We start from the raw sequence: 18,091 nt of genomic DNA on the forward strand, positions 1-18,091 counted from the left end.
GACAAGGAGTGGTCCCAATCTCTTTAAAGTTTTCTAGGAATTCAGAGCTTGCTGTTACCGTTAGAATATACTTTCTCACACCAAACCCAAATCTATCTCTGTTGCATGTTCTCAATCCTTTTCTTTTCCCTTGGGATTCTGCAGAAGTTACTCACATCTTACCCAGAGTTGTAAAACCTGTTTGTTCTCCTCTGGGCATTTTCCTGCTTGTTATTGATGTTATAGGTTTAAGGAGGGAAAAAAAAAAACCTGTAAACTTCTCAGCTTTGTAACTGCTTGGACTCTCACATAAAGTGTGATAAAGGAGGAGAGGGAAGCAGTTCACTAAAGTGAGTGTTTTAGATTCATGTTTTCTTCCTGGATTACATTAATATACTCGGTTGTCTTTCTTTCTCTCTACTTATTTTTTCTAACATTAAATGATCTTCACAGCTTTTTCTGATTATGAAAATGGTTCAAGCTTATGGGGTCACAAATGAATAGAATAAAATATAAATAAAAAACCAAAAAGAAAAATTCAAATCTCAATATCCTTAAATGACTCATTCTCTGAATCTTTCTCTATATGCTTATAATTTTATGTGTGGTTATATTATACATGTTGTTTTATAATCTCTCCTTTTACTTAACAAGATGCCATGAATTTATATCTATAACACTTTTAGTGGCTATATAGTTTCTTTGTATAGATGAACTATAATTTGTTTAGCAAATATCATATGGTGAATATTTTAGGTTGTTTCTAGGTTTTTCAATTCACTCTGTAAGAACAAAATAACACTTCTCTGAACATGTTTGTGCTCTTTTCTGGTTATCCCCTTAAATTACTGGCATCAAGAATCACATGGTCATAGAACACATCCCTTTGAAATTTTCATACGTATTGCCAAACTTTGTTCCATGAGGGTAGAATTAATTTACATGTTCACCATAAATGCCAACGCTGGGTATCACCAATCTGTGTCAACCTGGTCAATCAGAAGACTGAAATTATCTCTCTTTTTAAAATCTGAAAGTCTTTTTCTGGTTATTATAGTTTTTGTATTCTTCCAGATAAAATTTCAAAGAGTTTTGCCAAGTTATAGAAAAATTCTGCTGGGATTAATACAATATAATAATATACTAGGAGTCAACTAGTTTTCCTAATATAGGGCTTGTAACCTCCTTTAAATTTTTGTTTCTAGAAATTTTTACATATGGGGTAGTTCTTACTATAAATAAAGGCTTTGCCCACTCTATGTATGTTTCAGTGGCAAGAGAAAGTTTGCCTTTCTTATAATTCTAAAAAACAATATGTACCTTTGCAGAAAATTTGGAAAGTATAGAAAAAGCATTAAGAAGAAGAAACCTGCTTTTAAACCTTTTTAGAGAAAAATCTCTGTCATTATTTTTTAATTAATTTTTATTGGAGTATAGTGATTTAGAATGCTGTATCACTTTCTGCTGTACTGCAAAGTGAATCAGCTACACATATGCTTATATCCTTTCTTTTTTAAAATTTGTTTCCCTTATAGGTCATAGAGTATTGAGGAGAGCCCCCTGTCCTAATCAGTAGATTCTGATTAGTTATCTTATTTTATGTATAGTAGTGTATATATCGGAGAAGGAAATGGCAACCCACTCCAGTACTCTTGCCTGGAAAATCCTATGGACAGAGGAGCCTGGTAGGCTGCAGTCCATGGGTTCGCTAAGGGTCGGACAGGACTGAGCGACTTCACTTTCACTTTTCACTTTCATGCATTGGAGAAGGAAATGGCAACCCACTCCAGTGTTCTTGCCTGGAGAATCCCAGGGACGGGGGAGCCTGGTGGGCTGCCGTCTATGGGGTCGCACAGAGTCGGACACAACTGAAGTGACTTAGCAGCAGTGTATATATATTTTATTAACCCCAGTCTACCAATATATCCATCCTTTCTTTTCCTTCAGTAACTACAAGTTTGTTCTCCACATCTGTTACTCCATTTTTGTTCTGCAAACAAGTTCGTTTGAACCATTCTTTTAGATTCTACAAATAGGCAATATCATATGATATTTGTCTTTCACTGTCTGACTAACTTCACTGAGTATGATAATCTCTAGGTCCATCCATGTCACCACAAATGGTACAGTTTCATTCTTTTTTTATGAGTAATAGTCCATTATATATGTATGTATGTATGTATATATACATACCACATCTTCTTTATCCATTCCTCCATTGTTGAACATTTAGGTTGCTTCCATGTCTTGGCTATTGTAAATAGTGCTGCTATGAACACTGGAGTGCAGACATCTTCTTGAATTAGAATTTTCTCTGGATATATGCCCAGGAGTGGGATTGCTAAATCATATGTTAGTTCTATTTTTAGTTTTTTACAGAACCTCCATACTGTTCTCAGTTGTGGCTGTACCAGTTCACATTATCACCAACAGTGTAGGACAGTTCCCTTTTCATCACACCCTCTCCAACACTGTAGATATTTTGATGATGGCCATTCTGACCAGTGTGAGGTGATACCTCGCTGTAGTTTTGATTTGCATTTCTCTAATAAGTAGTGATGCTGAACATCTTTTCCTGTGCTTTTTGGTCATCTGTATGTCTTCTTTGGAAAAATGTCTATTTAGATCTTCCATCAGTTTTTGAATGGGTTGTTTGTTTGTTTTTGATATTGAGCTGCATGAGCTGCATGTATATCTTAGAGGTTAATCCCATGTCAGTTGCTCCATTGGCAAATATTTTTTCCCATTTTGTGGGTTGTCTTTCATTTTGTTTATGGTTTCCTTTGCTGTGTAAAGGCTTTTAAGTTTAACTAAGTCCCATGTGTTTATTTTTGTTTTTATTTTCATTATTCTAGGAGTTGGCTCAAAAGAGATCTTGGAATTTATGTCAAAGAGTGTTCTGCCTCTAAGGGTTTTATAATATCTGATCTTACATGTTGGTCTTTAATCCATTTTGAGTTTATTTTTGTGTATGATATTACAGGTATTACAGAATGTTCTAATTTCATTCTTTTATATGTAACTGTCCAGTTTTCCCAGCACCATTTATTGAAGAGACTGTCTTTTCTCCATTGTATAATCTTGCCTCCTTTGTCATAGATTAATTGAGCATATGTGCATGGGCTTATCTCTGGGCTTTCTGCCCTGTTCCATTGATCTATATTTTTTGTTTTTATGCCAATAACTGTATTGTTTTGATGACTATAGCCTTGTAGTGTAGTCTGAAGTCAGAGAGCCTGATTCCTCTAGCTCCATTTTTCTTTCTCAAGAAAAATGGCTATCCTGGGTCTTTTTTGTCTCCATAAAAATTGTTAAATGTTTGGTTCTAATTCTGTGAAAAATGCTATTTGTAATTTGACAGGGATTGCATTAACTCTGTGGATTTCTTTGGGTAGTATAGTCATTTTGACAATATTGACTCTTTCAGTCCAAGAAGATGGTATATCTTTCTGTCAGTGTGATATTTGATCTATTTCATCAGTATCGTATAGTTTCTGAGTACAAGTCTTTTGCCTCCTTTGGTAGGTTTATTCCTAAGTGTACTGAGGTGCTCTTATGTTGTGTGCATATATATTTACAAATGTTATATATTCTTGGATTGATCCCTTGATCATTATGTAGTGTTTTTCATTGTCTCATGTAAGTCTTTATTTTAAAGTCTATTTTGTCTGATAATGTGTGATTATTTTGATGTATTTTATTCTGATCTTGTTCCTTTTTCTCTTTATATATCTACATATAATTTTATTTTCTACTTTGCCATTTTGCAAGATTTTCCTCTCAGTCTCATAAACTTTTTGGAGACAAATTTAATTTCTGTGATATTTTTCATCACATAAATGTAATTCATGGCATAAATTTTATATTAATCTCTCAGTGTTCAGTAGACAAATTTTATTGTTAAAGATGATATTTTATATTTCTTTTGGTATTAATCCCAAGGCACTTAATGCTGAAATGGATGCATAATAAGAGTTACATACTATTGGGGAAGGAAAAATATTTTTCTACCCTTCTAGGTTCTTCTGATTAGTATAAGAATGAAATTGACATGAGACAGATTAACAGGAGAAAATGAAGTTTAATTAGGTAAGGTATAGAACTTCTGAGATCAAATTGCCAACATATGTGCCAAAATATATGGGGAAACTAATAATAGAAAGTGTCATTTAGTAAGATTTTCTTTTGCAGACTCATTTTGGTGCCATCTCCATAAGGGTGGTGCTTCTCTTCCTGGTGTGAAAGGAAGACATCTTCACAAAGGAATTTTTAAGAATTTTTTTTTTAAAGTGGACCATTTTTCAAGTTTTTATTGAATTTTTTACAATGTTGTTTTATGCTTTGGTTTTTTGGCCATGAGACATGTGAGATCTTAGCTCCTTGACCAGGGAGGACCTTCCCACACTGGAAGGCAAAGTCTGAATCACTTGACCACCAGGGAAGTCCCTACAAGGGAAATTTATGTCCTGCTTTTAGGCAGATACAGAGAGGAGCAGAGAGATCTTCTAAGTCTGGTTTTTCTCCGTTATCTTTAGCTCAAAATAATCCTTTGCCAAAGTTGCATATTCTGATCCTCTTTAGAGGGACCATAAGATCCTAGGATCTACATGTGGGTCTTGAGCATTCTTTCCATCCAAACTTCCATTTTACCCTTGGATAATCCCCATACCTAACGACTCTCTAACTCTTCTATTTGCCCTACTTTCTTGCCCCCCACCCCCCGGTCTTTTCCTTAGTTGCTTTTGCTTCTTTCGTTGTCTTCTTCCTTTTTTCCTCTTTAGTGCTTCATGAGTGCATCTAACTCTCAAATACATCTCATCTCTGGTCTGATTGTCGTCTAAGCCCTTGGAGGAAATTGTTGATATCACTTATAATTCTACTGTTTTTTTTTTTTTTTTAATCAGGCAGCTCTACAAGGGAGCCCAACTACATTTTATAATATTAATGATGTGCTGTTAGAACCTAACATAACATTTTATAACCCTATAACAAATCTTATTATCAGATGGCAATGAGGTACAGTATATTAAATATTCATCATCCTTGGTTTACTTGAAAACTTTAACAGGGGATAAGGCACAGAGGCTACTTCAGACTAATTACTGTTCTAAATATATAGCTCAGTTTTCAATATTTAATGTGGGCCTCGTAAAACTGTGATCGAAAACAATGCAGTGTATCAATCAGATGCCCACTGACATGTGCCATGAAAAAAATGCCCTGTTATTTTATAGATGGTGCCATTAAATTTCTGCAACAGTGGCAGCACTAACCCAAGAGGTACACTGGTATTCTCCCTCTACTCATTTACCACTTCTTAAGTTACTCAACTTGAAGGTTTTGCTTCTGACCATTGACAGTTCAGATAGTAAAAGGCAGTGCTTCTGCCTTCAGCATCTGTGGGTTGTTCTTTTAGAATATCTAGGCTCTAATGTCAATGTAATATTGCTAAGTAAAATGTTTCCCTGGAGGTTGTGTTGTGGGAAAAGAAAAAGAAATAATAATACCATCATTATCACAGTTATTAATTATGGAAATCAGATATGGCATAAGGGGGATGCAAATGCCTTGATTCAAGTCTTGGCTCTAACATTTACTTGCTGTGCTCCCTCAGGGAAGTTATTTGGTCACTCTGTGGGATACAGTGGACATAAAACTCCAGGACACTTATAAGGTGGAGTCTAACTAATCCTCTGACCATATTCACCTACAGATTTGAATGACTACTAATAATGGGAAAGAGAACAAGAACTGGCAAAGCTCTTTTGAGGAGTTACAGTCAGGAATTGAGTCTTCTCAGTCTTCTAGGCAGTCTCAAACCTTGAATTAGTTTAAAGATGTTCCCACCTTTTTGCCATTTCAAAGATGATGCTGTGAAAGTGCTGCACTCAATATGTCAGCAAATTTGGAAAATGTGACAGTGGCCACAGGACTGGAAAAGGTCAGTTTTCATTGCAATCCCTAGAAAGGCAATACCAAAGAATGCTCAAACTACTGCACAATTGCACTCATCTCTCACGCTAGCAAAGTAATGCTCAAAATTCTCCAAGCCAACAGAAAGTGAACTTCCAGATGTTCAAGCTGGATTTAGAAAAGGCAGAGGAACCAGAGATCAAATTGCCAACATCCACTGGATCATTGAAAAAGCAACAGAGTTCCAGAAAAACATCTATTTCTGCTTTAATGACTATGCCAAAGCCTTTGGCTATGTGGATCACAGTAAACTGTGGAAAATTCTCAAAGAGGTGGGAATACCAGGCCACCTGACCTGACTCTTGAGAAATCTGTATGCAGGTCAGGAAGCAACAGTTAGGACTGGACATGGAACAACAGACTGGTTCCAAATAGGAAAAGGAGTACGTCAAGGCTGTATATTGTCACCCTGTTTATTTAACTTATATGATAATAACTGGGCTGGATGAAGCACAAGCTGGAATCAAGATTGCCGGGAGAAATATCAGTAACCTCAGATATGCAGATGATACCACCCTTATGGAAGAAAGTGAAGAGAAACTAAAGAACCTCTTGATGAAAGTGAAAAAGGAGAGTGAAAAAGTTGGCTTAAAGCTCAACATTCAGAAAACAAAGAGCATGGCAACTGGTCCTATCCCTTCATGGCAAATAGATGGGGAAACAGTGGCAGACTTTATTTTTGGGGTCTCCAAAATCACTGCAGATGGTGTCTGCAGCCATGAAATAAAAAGACACTTACTCCTTGGAAGAAAAGTTATGACCAACCTAGACAGCATATTAAAAAGCAAAGACATTACTTTGCCAACAAAGGTCTGTCTAGTCAAGGCTATGGTTTTTCCAGTAGTCATGTATGGATGTGAGAGTTGAACTATGAAGAAAGCTGAGCACAGAAGAATTGATGCTTTTGAATGTGGTGTTGGAGAAGACTCTTGAGAGTCCCTTGGACTGCAAGGAGATCCAACCAGTCCTTCCTAAAGGAGATCAGTCCTGAGTGTTCATTGGAAGGACTGATGTTGAAGCTGAAACTCCAATACTTTGTTCACCTGATGCGAAGAGCTGACTCATTTGAAAAGACTGTGATGCTGGGAAGGATTGGGGGCAGGAGGAGAAGGGGACGACAGAGGAAGAGATGTTGGATGGCACCACTGACTCAATGGATATGAGTTTGGGTAAACTGCGGGAGTTGGTGATGGACAGGGAGACCTGGCGTGCTGCAGTCCCTGGAGTCACAAAAAATCGGACATGACTGAGCGACTGAACCGAGCTAAAAGATGTTCCTGTACTCATAGTGGTTCCCAGGTACATGGCAGAGCAAAACAATTTTTAAAATACAATGTTCAATATACTCAAAGATCCAGGCACAATGAAAGGATTTGTTGTTGATGTTGTTTAGTCACAGAGTCGTTTATTAGGATCAATAAATAGAAATCAGCAGAGAGAGCAAGAAGAAAGCCCACAAAGACTTCAGATATTGGTGCTAACAGAGGCAGATATGAAAACAACATTGCTGATTATGTTTAAAGAAATACAGTAAAAATAGAAGCTATTTGAAGGGACTAAGTGATTGTTGGAAATAATTTAGTAAGTCTGAAAATGAATCAAACAGAACATCTGGAAACAATTTATCATATCATTTTGTTGTTTTCTGCTTTATTTTTTGAAATATTGTTGACATACAGTATTAGATTAATTTCAGGTATATTGCATAGTGATTTGATACTTGCATACATTGTGAAGTGAACAGCCTAAGTCTAGTAACCATGTGTACCCATATGAACTCATTACAAGATTATTGACCATATTCCTTATGATGTATATTATATCCCTATGGGTTACTTATTTTATAATTGGAGGTTCATACCCCTTACTCCTCTTCACCTCTTTTGCCCCCACGCCCCACCCCTGGGGCAGCCACTTGTTCTCTGTATTGGTGAATCTGCTTTTGTTTGTTGGTTGTTTTGTTTTTTAGATTATATATATGAGTGAGGTCATACAATATTTGTCTTTCTCTGTCTGACTTACTTAACATAGTGTAATGCCCTCTATATTCATCTGGGTTATTGCAAATGGCAAGAATTTTTTTCATAGCTTAGTAATATTTCATATATATATATACACACAAATAATATATACATATATACATTGTATATATGTATATACACACCACATCTTTTCTGTAAGGCCTGAACTATTTTCTCTTTTTAATAGTTGATTTATTTACTTATTTATGTTTGATTGCACTGGGTCTTCCTTGCTGCAAACAGGCTTTTTGCTAGCTGCAGTGAGCGGGGGCTACTCTCCTTCCCAGTGCATGGCCTTCTCATTGCAGTGGCCTCTCTTGTTGTGGAGCACAGGCTCTAGGCACACAGTCTTCAGTAGTTGTACACAGGCTTAGTTGTTCTGTGACATGTGGTATCTTCCCGGATCAGAGAGTGCACTTGTGTCCCTGGCATTGGCAGTCAGATTCTTATCCACTGTACCACCAAGGAAGTCCAATACCACATCTTCTTTATCCACTCATCTACTGATAGACAACTAAGCTTGATTTTATATCTTGACTATTGTAAATCATGTTACGGTGAACATTGATAAAAACATATCTTTTCAAATGAGTGTTTTTTGTTTTTTTTTTGAGTCAATACCCAGAAGTGAAGTTACTGGATCATAAGGCACTACTATTTTTATTTTTTTGAAGAACCTCCATGGCTGCACCAATTTATTGGTGGGATTGTAAATTCCCACCAATACACAATCCCACCAATAGTGGACAAGGGTTCCTATTTCTCTACTTCCTTGCCAACACTTATGTGTTGTCTTTTTGAAGATAGCAGTACTGACATGCGTGAGGTGACATCTAGTTGTTTTGTGTTTCCCTAATGATTAGTTTGTTGAGCATCTTTTCAAGTGTCTTTTGTCCATCTGTACATTTTCTTTGGGAAAATGTTCAGGTCCTCTGACCATTTTTTAATGAGGGTTTGGGCTTTTTATGTTGAGTTTTATGAATTTTTTGTATATTTTGTATATTAACCCATTATTGGATATGTCATCTACAATATCTTCTCACATTCAGTAAGCAGCCTTTGTTTTGTTGATAGTTTTCTTCATTGTGCCAAAGCTTTTAGTTTGATTAGGTCCCATTTGTTTATTTTTGATTTTTTTCCTCTTGTTTGAGGAAACAGAGCCAAAAATATTGCTTAGACTGGTGTTAGAGAGTGTAGTGCTCCTGTTTTCTTCAAGGAATTTCATGGCTTCAAGTTCCACAGTTAATCATCAATCCATTTTGAGTTTATTTTTATATATGGTATGAAGGGCTTCCCTGGTGGATCAGATGGTAATGAATCTGCCTGCAATGCAGGAGACCTGGGTTCAATCCCTGGGTCAGGAAGATCCCCTGAAGAAGGAAATGGCTACCCACTCCAGTATTCTTGCCTGGAGAATTCCATGGACAGAAGAGCCTGGTGGGCTACAGTCCTTGGGATTACAAAGAGTCAGATATGGCAGAGCGACTAACACTTTATGCTATGAGAAGGCAGTCTGGTTGGATTCTTTTACATGTAGCTGCCCATTTCCCCCCCAACATCATTTACTGAAGAGGATGTCTTTTCCCCCTTGTATATTCTTTCCCTCTTTGTCAATGATTAATTGATGTGTGTTTATCTCTGGGCTTTCTATTCTGTTCCATTGACCTTAAGTCTGTCTATGTGGCAGTGCCATACTGTTTTGATTACTGTAGTTTTACAGTATACAGACAAACCTCAGAGATGGTGTGGGTTCAGTTCTAGACTGCCACAATAAAGTAAATGTTATGATAAAGAGTCACACAAAGTTTTGGTTTCCCAAAAAGGTTATAACAAAAGGTTATGTTTGCACTATGCTCTAGTCTATCAAGTGTACAATAGCTTTTTATTTCCTAAAAATACTTTATTGTTAAAAAGTGCTAACCATCATTTAAACCTTGAATGAGTTGTACTAATAACACCAAGGATCATTAACCACAGGATATGATAACAAATATAACAATAATGAAAAAGTTTGAAATTTTGTGAGAATTACCAAATGAGACAGAGACATTAAGTGAAAAACTGCTGTTGGGAAAATGGCACAAATAGACTTGCTTCATGCAGGGTTGCCACAAACCTGCAATTTATACATATATAAAAAAAGAATATCTGTGAACTTCAGTAAACTGAATTGCAATAGAACAAAATATGCCTGTAATTTGAAATTGACAGAACTGATACCTCCAGGTGTGCTGTTCTTTCTTAAGATTGTTTTGACTATTCAGGGTTTACTACAAATTTTGCATACAAATTTTCAAATTTACATACAAATTTTAGGATTATTTGTTCTAGTTCCGTGAAAAATGCCATTGGTGGGAATTGCATTGAATTTCTAGATTGCCTTGGGTAATATGTTCATTTTAACAATATTCAGTTCAGTTCAGTTCAGTTCAGTCGCTCAGTCGTGTCCGACTCTTTGCGACCCCATCAATCCCAGCACTCCAGGCCTCCCTGTCCACCACCAACTCCTGGAGTTTACCCAAACTCATGTTCATCGAGTTGATGATGCCATCCAGCCATTCCATCCTCTGTTGTCCCCTTCTCCTCCTGCCCCCTATCCTTCCCAGCATCAGGGTCTTTTCCAATGAGTCAACTCTTTGCATGAGGTGCCCAAAGTATTGGAGTTTCAGCTTCAACATCAGTCCTTCCAATGAACACTCAGGACTGATCTCCTTTAGGATAGACTGGTTGGATCTCCTTGCAGTCCACGGGACTCGCAAGAGTCTTCTCCAACACCACAGTTCAAAAGCATCAACTCTTCGGCGCTCAACTTTCTTCACCGTCCAACTCTCACATCCATACATGACCACTGGAAAAACCATAGCCTTGACTAGACAGACCTTTGTTGGCAAAGTAATGTCTCTGCTTTTTAATATGCTATCTCGGTTGGTCATAACTTTCCTTCCAAAGAGTAAGCGTCTTTTAATTTCATGGCTGCAGTCACCAGCTGCAGTGATTTTGGAGCCCAGAAAAATAGAGTCAGCCACTGTTTCCACTGTTTCCCCATCTATTTGCCATGAAGTGATGGGACCAGATGCTATGATTTTAGTTTTCTGAATGTTGAGCTTTAAGCCAACTTTTTCACTCTCCTCTTTCACTTTCATCAAGAGGCTTTTTAGTTCTTCTTCACTTTCTGCCATAAGGGTGGTGTCATCTGCATATCTGAGGTTATTGATATTTCTCCCGGCAATCTTGATTCCAGCTTGTGCTTCTTCCAGCTCAACATTTCTCATGAAGTACTCTGCATATAAGTTAAATAAGCAGGGTGACAATATACAGCCTTGATGTACTCCTTTTCCTATTTGGAACCAGTCTGTTAATTCTTCCAACTCATGAGCATAGCATATCTTCCCATTTGTTTGTATCATCTTCAATTTCTTTTATCAGTGTCTTACAGTTTTCCAAGTAGAGTTCTTTTAATTCTTTAGACAGATTTATTCCTAGGTACAATAAATAGATAGCACAGGATGAAACAGTTGATCAAACCTAAATATATCATAATAACATAAATGTAGGTAAACTGAAAATTCTAGTTAATAAAATATCCAATTTTCAGGCAGGATTAAAAATAAATACTACTCTATATTGTTTTTAAGAAAGAGAGCTGAAACATAAGAATAGAGAAAAAAATTGAAAGTAAATGGACAGAAATGGTTAAACCATGTCAATATTAATCAAATGAAAGCTAATGTAGCCAAATTAATATCAGAAAGACTAGAATTTAAGGCATAAAAATATTATTAGATATAAAAAATTAACTTTATAATGTAAAAGAAGTTGATCAACTGAAAGATATATCTGCATCTTTCTAAAGAATCTGGCCTGAAAATATCTGAAGAAACAAACAAAGAAGCTCAAATGACCCCAATGAAGAACAGACTATAAGAAGAAATGAACAAATCTATAATGTAAAAATTTTAACTAATCTCTTTATAACTAATGAGACAAACAGGTTAAAATGTTGGGAAAATAGAATATAATTGAAGAGTGCAATAAATAGCAAAATCCAAAGTAAATAGAGGACAAAAATAAATATTAGTTAAGTTGAAAACACACAAACAATAGTGAAAAGAGGTAGGCTGAAATTTGCTTCTTTGAGAAAAATTATATAAGGCATAACTACTGGTAAAACAGAGCAAGAGATAAAAGAGAGAATGCAAATAGCCAATATAAAAAATTTCTTAAAAAGATATCATTACAGAGTCTTCAGATACTTTTAAAATACAACAAGAAGATATTACAGAACATTTAATGCCACAACTTGAAATTTTATAATAAATGGACCAATTCCTAGGAAATTACAAATGAATTAAATGAATACATAAAGATATAAAAAACCTGAAAATCCTGTAACAACTAAAAATTAAATCCACTTTTTATAACTTTCCTTCAAAGAAACCTGCAAACCCTGATGGCTTCATTACTGAATAGTATCCATGTTCCATAAGAAATATTAGTAGGTTTACGCCACCTCTTCCAGAGAACAGAAAAAAATATATATTCTCCGATTTATTTTGTGAGCGTAACACATGACAGTGTAAGAAACAGAGCAATCTTGATTATGACAATAAATGCAAAAATTCCAGGCAACATATTAGCAACTTGAATCAAGCATTATGTAAAAAGGTTAAATCATTATATATTTATATATTATGTAAAAATCAAGTTGTATTTATTCAAAGAATGTTAAGTTGTGTTAAACATTAGTAATTAATCCTCCATTAATTTTAGTAGAGGCAGAAAACTGTGTTTGTTAGAAGTTCAGTATCCATATATAACGAAACTTTTACCAAATAAAAAATAGTGGCATTCTTAAATTAATAAAGTAGTTCTATAAAAGACTTAAAGAAAACATTATATATAATGGTGAAATATTGGAACGTTCCCTTTGATATTGGATTCTCTTATGAGAATGTCTACTGTAAACACTTACATTCTTTGTTGAACTGGAGATAGAACTGGGATATGATCCAGCTATCATACTTCTGGATATATATTCAAAGAAAGTGAAAACAGGGTATTGAAGCAATATCTGCACCCCATGTTCATTGCAGCATTATTCACAATATGACAAAGCTGAGGTATGGAAACAACCTAAATGTTCACTAACAGATGATTGGATAAAAAGATGTTCTATAAATCTATATCTGTACTTATATCTATCTACAGAAATAGATATAAATATATGTAGACACCAATGGAGATTGTTAATCGGCATGTAACTTTTAGTGCGCCCTCCATATCTGCTGCTCTTCTGTATCCACAGATTCAACCAACTATGAACCATGTAGTATTATAGTATTTACTCTTGAAAAATATTTGCATATAAATGCACCTGTGTAGTTCAAACCCATGTAGTTCAAGTGTTAAATCTGTGTGTGTATGTGTGTGTGTATACACACAATGGAATTTTATTCAGCTGTGAGAAAGAAGAAAATCCTGTGATTCACAGTAGATTGAGAGCATTATGCTAAGTACAATAAGCCAGACAAAAACAAATACTGTATGATCTCACTGACGTATGGAATCTTAAAAACAAAGAAAAACTTATGGAAAAAGGAGAGTGGAAAAGTGATTGGTGGGGACTGAGAAGAGGGGACATAGAGAGAGGTTTTAAAAGGGTGCAAGCTCTGAGCTGTAAGATGAAAAAGGTTTGAGGACCTAATGTGTAATGGTGACTGTAATTGATAACATTACTTTATAATTGAAATCTGCTAATAGGGTAGAATGTAAATGTCCTCACTAAAAAAAAAAAAAAAAAAGAAATATGTGGGGTGATAGATAGGATACTTAGCTAAATTGAGGAACCCGTTCACAATGTATAAATAACAAAATCATCATGATGTACACTTCAAACATTTTATTTGTCAAGTAATTTTATCTAAATAAAGCTGAAAAAAAAGATAGATCACATTTCATTATTCACCTCAAAGGCCAGTTTTGTGTATTGATGTCTCTGCGTCACCATAGTACCGAGAACTAAGATACTCAAAACACATTAAGCTAAATGTATTCATTTAAGGAAAAAAAAGTGTATTTCCTGAAGTCTTCTTTTCCTAAGCCATCATTTAATGCACACTAATTATATAATTTTTTATGGGCACCTATCATTACTGGTTTATTCGAAAATAGAACATGCTTTTCTCTTTTTTGTTTTTAAAAAAAATGGTCTTTGGCCTACTGATAATATATTGTAAATGTATGAGTTTAAATAAAAATATAAGTAATATAAGAGTGAAAAAAGTATAAGGAAAGGAGAAAACAAAATTTTATTATTTATAGGTAGCATAGAAAATTTTAAAGAATCTATAGAAAACTATTAGAGGCAATAAACTTAGCAAGATTGTTGGGAATGAAATCAATATGCTTCAATATCCCACATAATGTTATGTGTGATCCAAAAATTCACTCAGTAAAATGTGAGTTCATTTTTGGTGAGGTTAATATAAAGCAAAATATTTTAGATCCTCTGTGCTGACACACAAAATGAAAATGATGAAACTTACTCTGTACTCAATTGACTATATACTGACCCAAGGAAATCCCACACAGCCAGGAAGCTGAAGCAGTCACTTCCTAATTATGTCCCACCTGCCCCAAGAAAAACACAAACTTCAGGCCACATACCTATGATAATGGAGGCCAGTCAGAGAATTATATCCAAATTTGCATTATTACTGAGCCTTTTATTGTAGGGTTTTCCTGTAGAAATCTAGTTATAGTTTCATAAACCAGAAACAAACAGAAAAAGAAATTTAAAAACTAGATTTCATTATAGGAGCAGGCATAAAACCAAGTCCCTAGGAGTAAATCTAATGAGAAATGTGCAAAATCTCTATGGGGAGGACTGTACTGTTGGGTTTAGGGGCAACATTCTGAATAATGAGCTTAAGGCAAGTCTGCTAATTAAGAGGGTTGGATGTGCAGGACCACACAGAGACAGCTGTAATAGGGGTGCTTTTACAGTCTGCCAAAATACTAGTACCCAGTATGTGGCCAGTCTGGAGGACAGATGTGAGCTAAAAGGCCACATTTGGTCAATGAAACCCAGCCAGAAGGAAAGATCTGGATGTCAGCCAGGCTCTGACACCTACAGATGCTTAATCAGATGACACCCACACCAGAGGACCCAGCCAGTGCCTGGCTCCAGATCTTTCCAGGCTGGAGTCAAGGAGAGAGCCAGGTCAGAACTCTCGGCCATGCACTTGCTTCTGAGAAGAGTTTTTGAAGCATTACCCTGAGGCTAAGACTGAGGGATTGAAATAACTCAGTCCCAGCTATATTGATGCTGGGCATGAAACAGACTAAATGCCAGAGAAGTAAGTAGAATCAGGCTGTCTACGGCCATACCACCCTGAATGCGCCTGATCTTGTCTGATGTCAGAAGCTAAGCACAGTTGGGCCTGGTTAGTACTCGGATAGGAGTAGATAGGAGTACAATCAGGCCTACTCAGGGGCAGAGGTTGGTTTTTGCCGTGTGTGTCTGCCACCAGTCAGGTCATGCCACTTCTAGTGCTCTGAGGAATCATGTAGCATTTGGGGGAAAAAAAAAATCATTTCTCAGTGTTGCAGATTGGGATTTAATTAAAGCCACAAAATCCAAGAGTTTTGGGGAAGGAAATTTCAGAGCTAACTAAAATGAATATAAAACAAAGGATAGCAAGAAAATCATTGGTACTGTTGGTGAATTCGGAACTCAGACTTGTGAAGCCTCTTTCCCACATTGAACTATATTGGAGCAAGGGCTTCCCAGGTAGCTCGGGTAAAAGAATCCATCTGCCAATGCGGGAGACACTGGAGATATGTGTTCAATCCCTAGATAGGGAAGATCCCCTAGAGGAGGAAATGGCAACCCACTCCAGTATTCTGGCCTGAAAACTCCCATAGACAGAGGAGCCTGGTGGGCTACCAGTCCATGGGCTCACAGTCAGACATGACTGAGCATGGCCATAGTACTAGTTCAGTTCAGTTCAGTTCAGTCGCTCAGTCGTGTCCGACTCTTTGCGACCCCATGAATCCCAGCACGCCAGGCCTCCCTATCCATCACCAACTACCGGAGTTTATCCAAACTCATGTCCATCAAGTCGGTGATACCATCCAGCCATCCCATCCTCTGTTGGCCCCTTCTCCTCCTGCACCCAATCCTTCCCAGCATCAGGGTCTTTTCCAATGAGTCAACTCTTTGCATGAGGTGCCCAAAGTATTGGAGTTTCAGCTTCAACATCAGTCCTTCCAATGAACACTCAGGACTGATCTCCTTTAGGATGGACTGGTTGGATCTCCTTGCAGTCCAAGGGACTCTCAAGAGTCTTCTCCAAAACCACAGTTCAAAAGCATCAATTCTTCTGCATTCAGCTTTCTTAACTGTCCAACTCTCACATCCATACATGACCACTGGAAAAACCATAGCCTTGACTAGACGGACCTTTGTTGGCATAGTAATGTCTCTGCTTTTTAATATGCTGTCTAGGTTGGTCATGACCTTCCTTCCAAGGAGTAAGCGTCTTTTAATTTCATGGCTGCAATCACCATCTGCAGTGATTTGGGAGCCCAGAAAAATAAAGTCAGCCACTGTTTCCGCTGTTTCCCCATCTATTTGCCATGAAGTGATGGGACCAGATGCCATGATCTTAGTTTTCTGAATGTTGAACTTTAAGCCAACTTTTTCACTCTCCTTTCACTTTCATCAAGAGGCTTTTTAGTTCCTCTTCACTTTCTGCTGTAAGGGTGGTGTCATCTGCATATTTGAGGTTATTGATATTTCTCCCAGCAATCTTGATTCTAGCTTGTGCTTCTTCCAGTCCAGCATTTCTCATGATGTACCCTGCATATAAATTAAATAATCAGGGTGACAGTATACAGCCTTGACATACTCCTTTCTCTATTTGGAACTAGTCTGTTGTTCCATGTCCATTTCTAACTGTTGCTTCCTGCCCTGCATACAGGTTTCTCAAGATACAGGTCAGATGGTCTGGTATTCCCATCTCTGTCAGAATTTTCCACAGTTTATTGTGATCCACACAGTCAAAGGCTTTGGCATAGTCAATAAAGCAGAAATAGATGTTTTTCTGGAATTCTCTTGCTTTTTTGATGATCCATCAAATGTTGGCAATTTGAACTCTGGTTCCTCTGCTTTTTCTAAAACCAGCTGGAACATCTGGAAGTTCACAGTTCACGTATTGCTGAACCCTGGCTTGGAGAATTTTGAACATTACTTTACTAGCGTGAGAGATGAGTGCAATTGTGCAGTAGTTTGAGCATTCTTTGGCATTGCCTTTCTTAGGGATTGGAATGAAAACTGACCTTTTCCAGTCCTGTGGCCACTGCTGAGTTTTCCAAATTTGCTGGCATATTGAGTGCAACACTTTCACAGCATCATCTTTCAGGATTTGAAATAACTCAACTCGAATTCCGTCACCTCCACTAGCTTTGTTCGTAGTGATGCTTCCTAAGGCCCACTTGATTTCACATTCCAGGATGTCTGGCTCTAAATGAGTGATCACACCATCGTGATTATCTGGTTCGTGAAGATCTGGTTCGTGAAGATCTCTTTTGTACAGTTTTTCTTTGTATTCTTGCCACCTCTTCTTAATATCTTCTGCTTCTGTTAGGTCTATACAATTTCTGTCCTTTATCGAACCAATTTCTGCATGAAATGTTCCCTTGGTAGCTCTATTTTTCTTGAAGAGATCTCTAGTCTTTCCCATTCTGTTGTTTTCCTCTATTTTTTTGCCTTGATCACTGAGGAAGGCTTTCTTATCTCTCCTTGCTATTCTTTGGAACTCTGCATTGAGATGGGAATATTTTTCCTTTCCTCCTTTGCTTCTGGCTTCTCTTCTTTTCATAGCTATTTGTGAGGCCGCATCAGACAGCCATTTTGCTTTTTTGCATTTCTTTTCCATGGGGATGATCTTTATCCCTGTCTCCTATACAATGTCACGAACCTCCGTCCATAGTTCATCAGGAACTCTGTCTATCAGATCTAGTCCCTTAAATCTATTTCTCACTTCCACTGTATAATCATAAGGGATTTATTTAGGTCATACATGAATGGTCTAGTGGTTTTCCCTACTTTCTTC

The sequence above is a fragment of the Giraffa tippelskirchi genome, chromosome 6 (assembly GCF_054371585.1).
Source record: "Giraffa tippelskirchi isolate mGirTip1 chromosome 6, T2T-mGirTip1v1.2.pri, whole genome shotgun sequence".
Taxonomy (NCBI): Eukaryota; Metazoa; Chordata; class Mammalia; order Artiodactyla; family Giraffidae; genus Giraffa; species Giraffa tippelskirchi.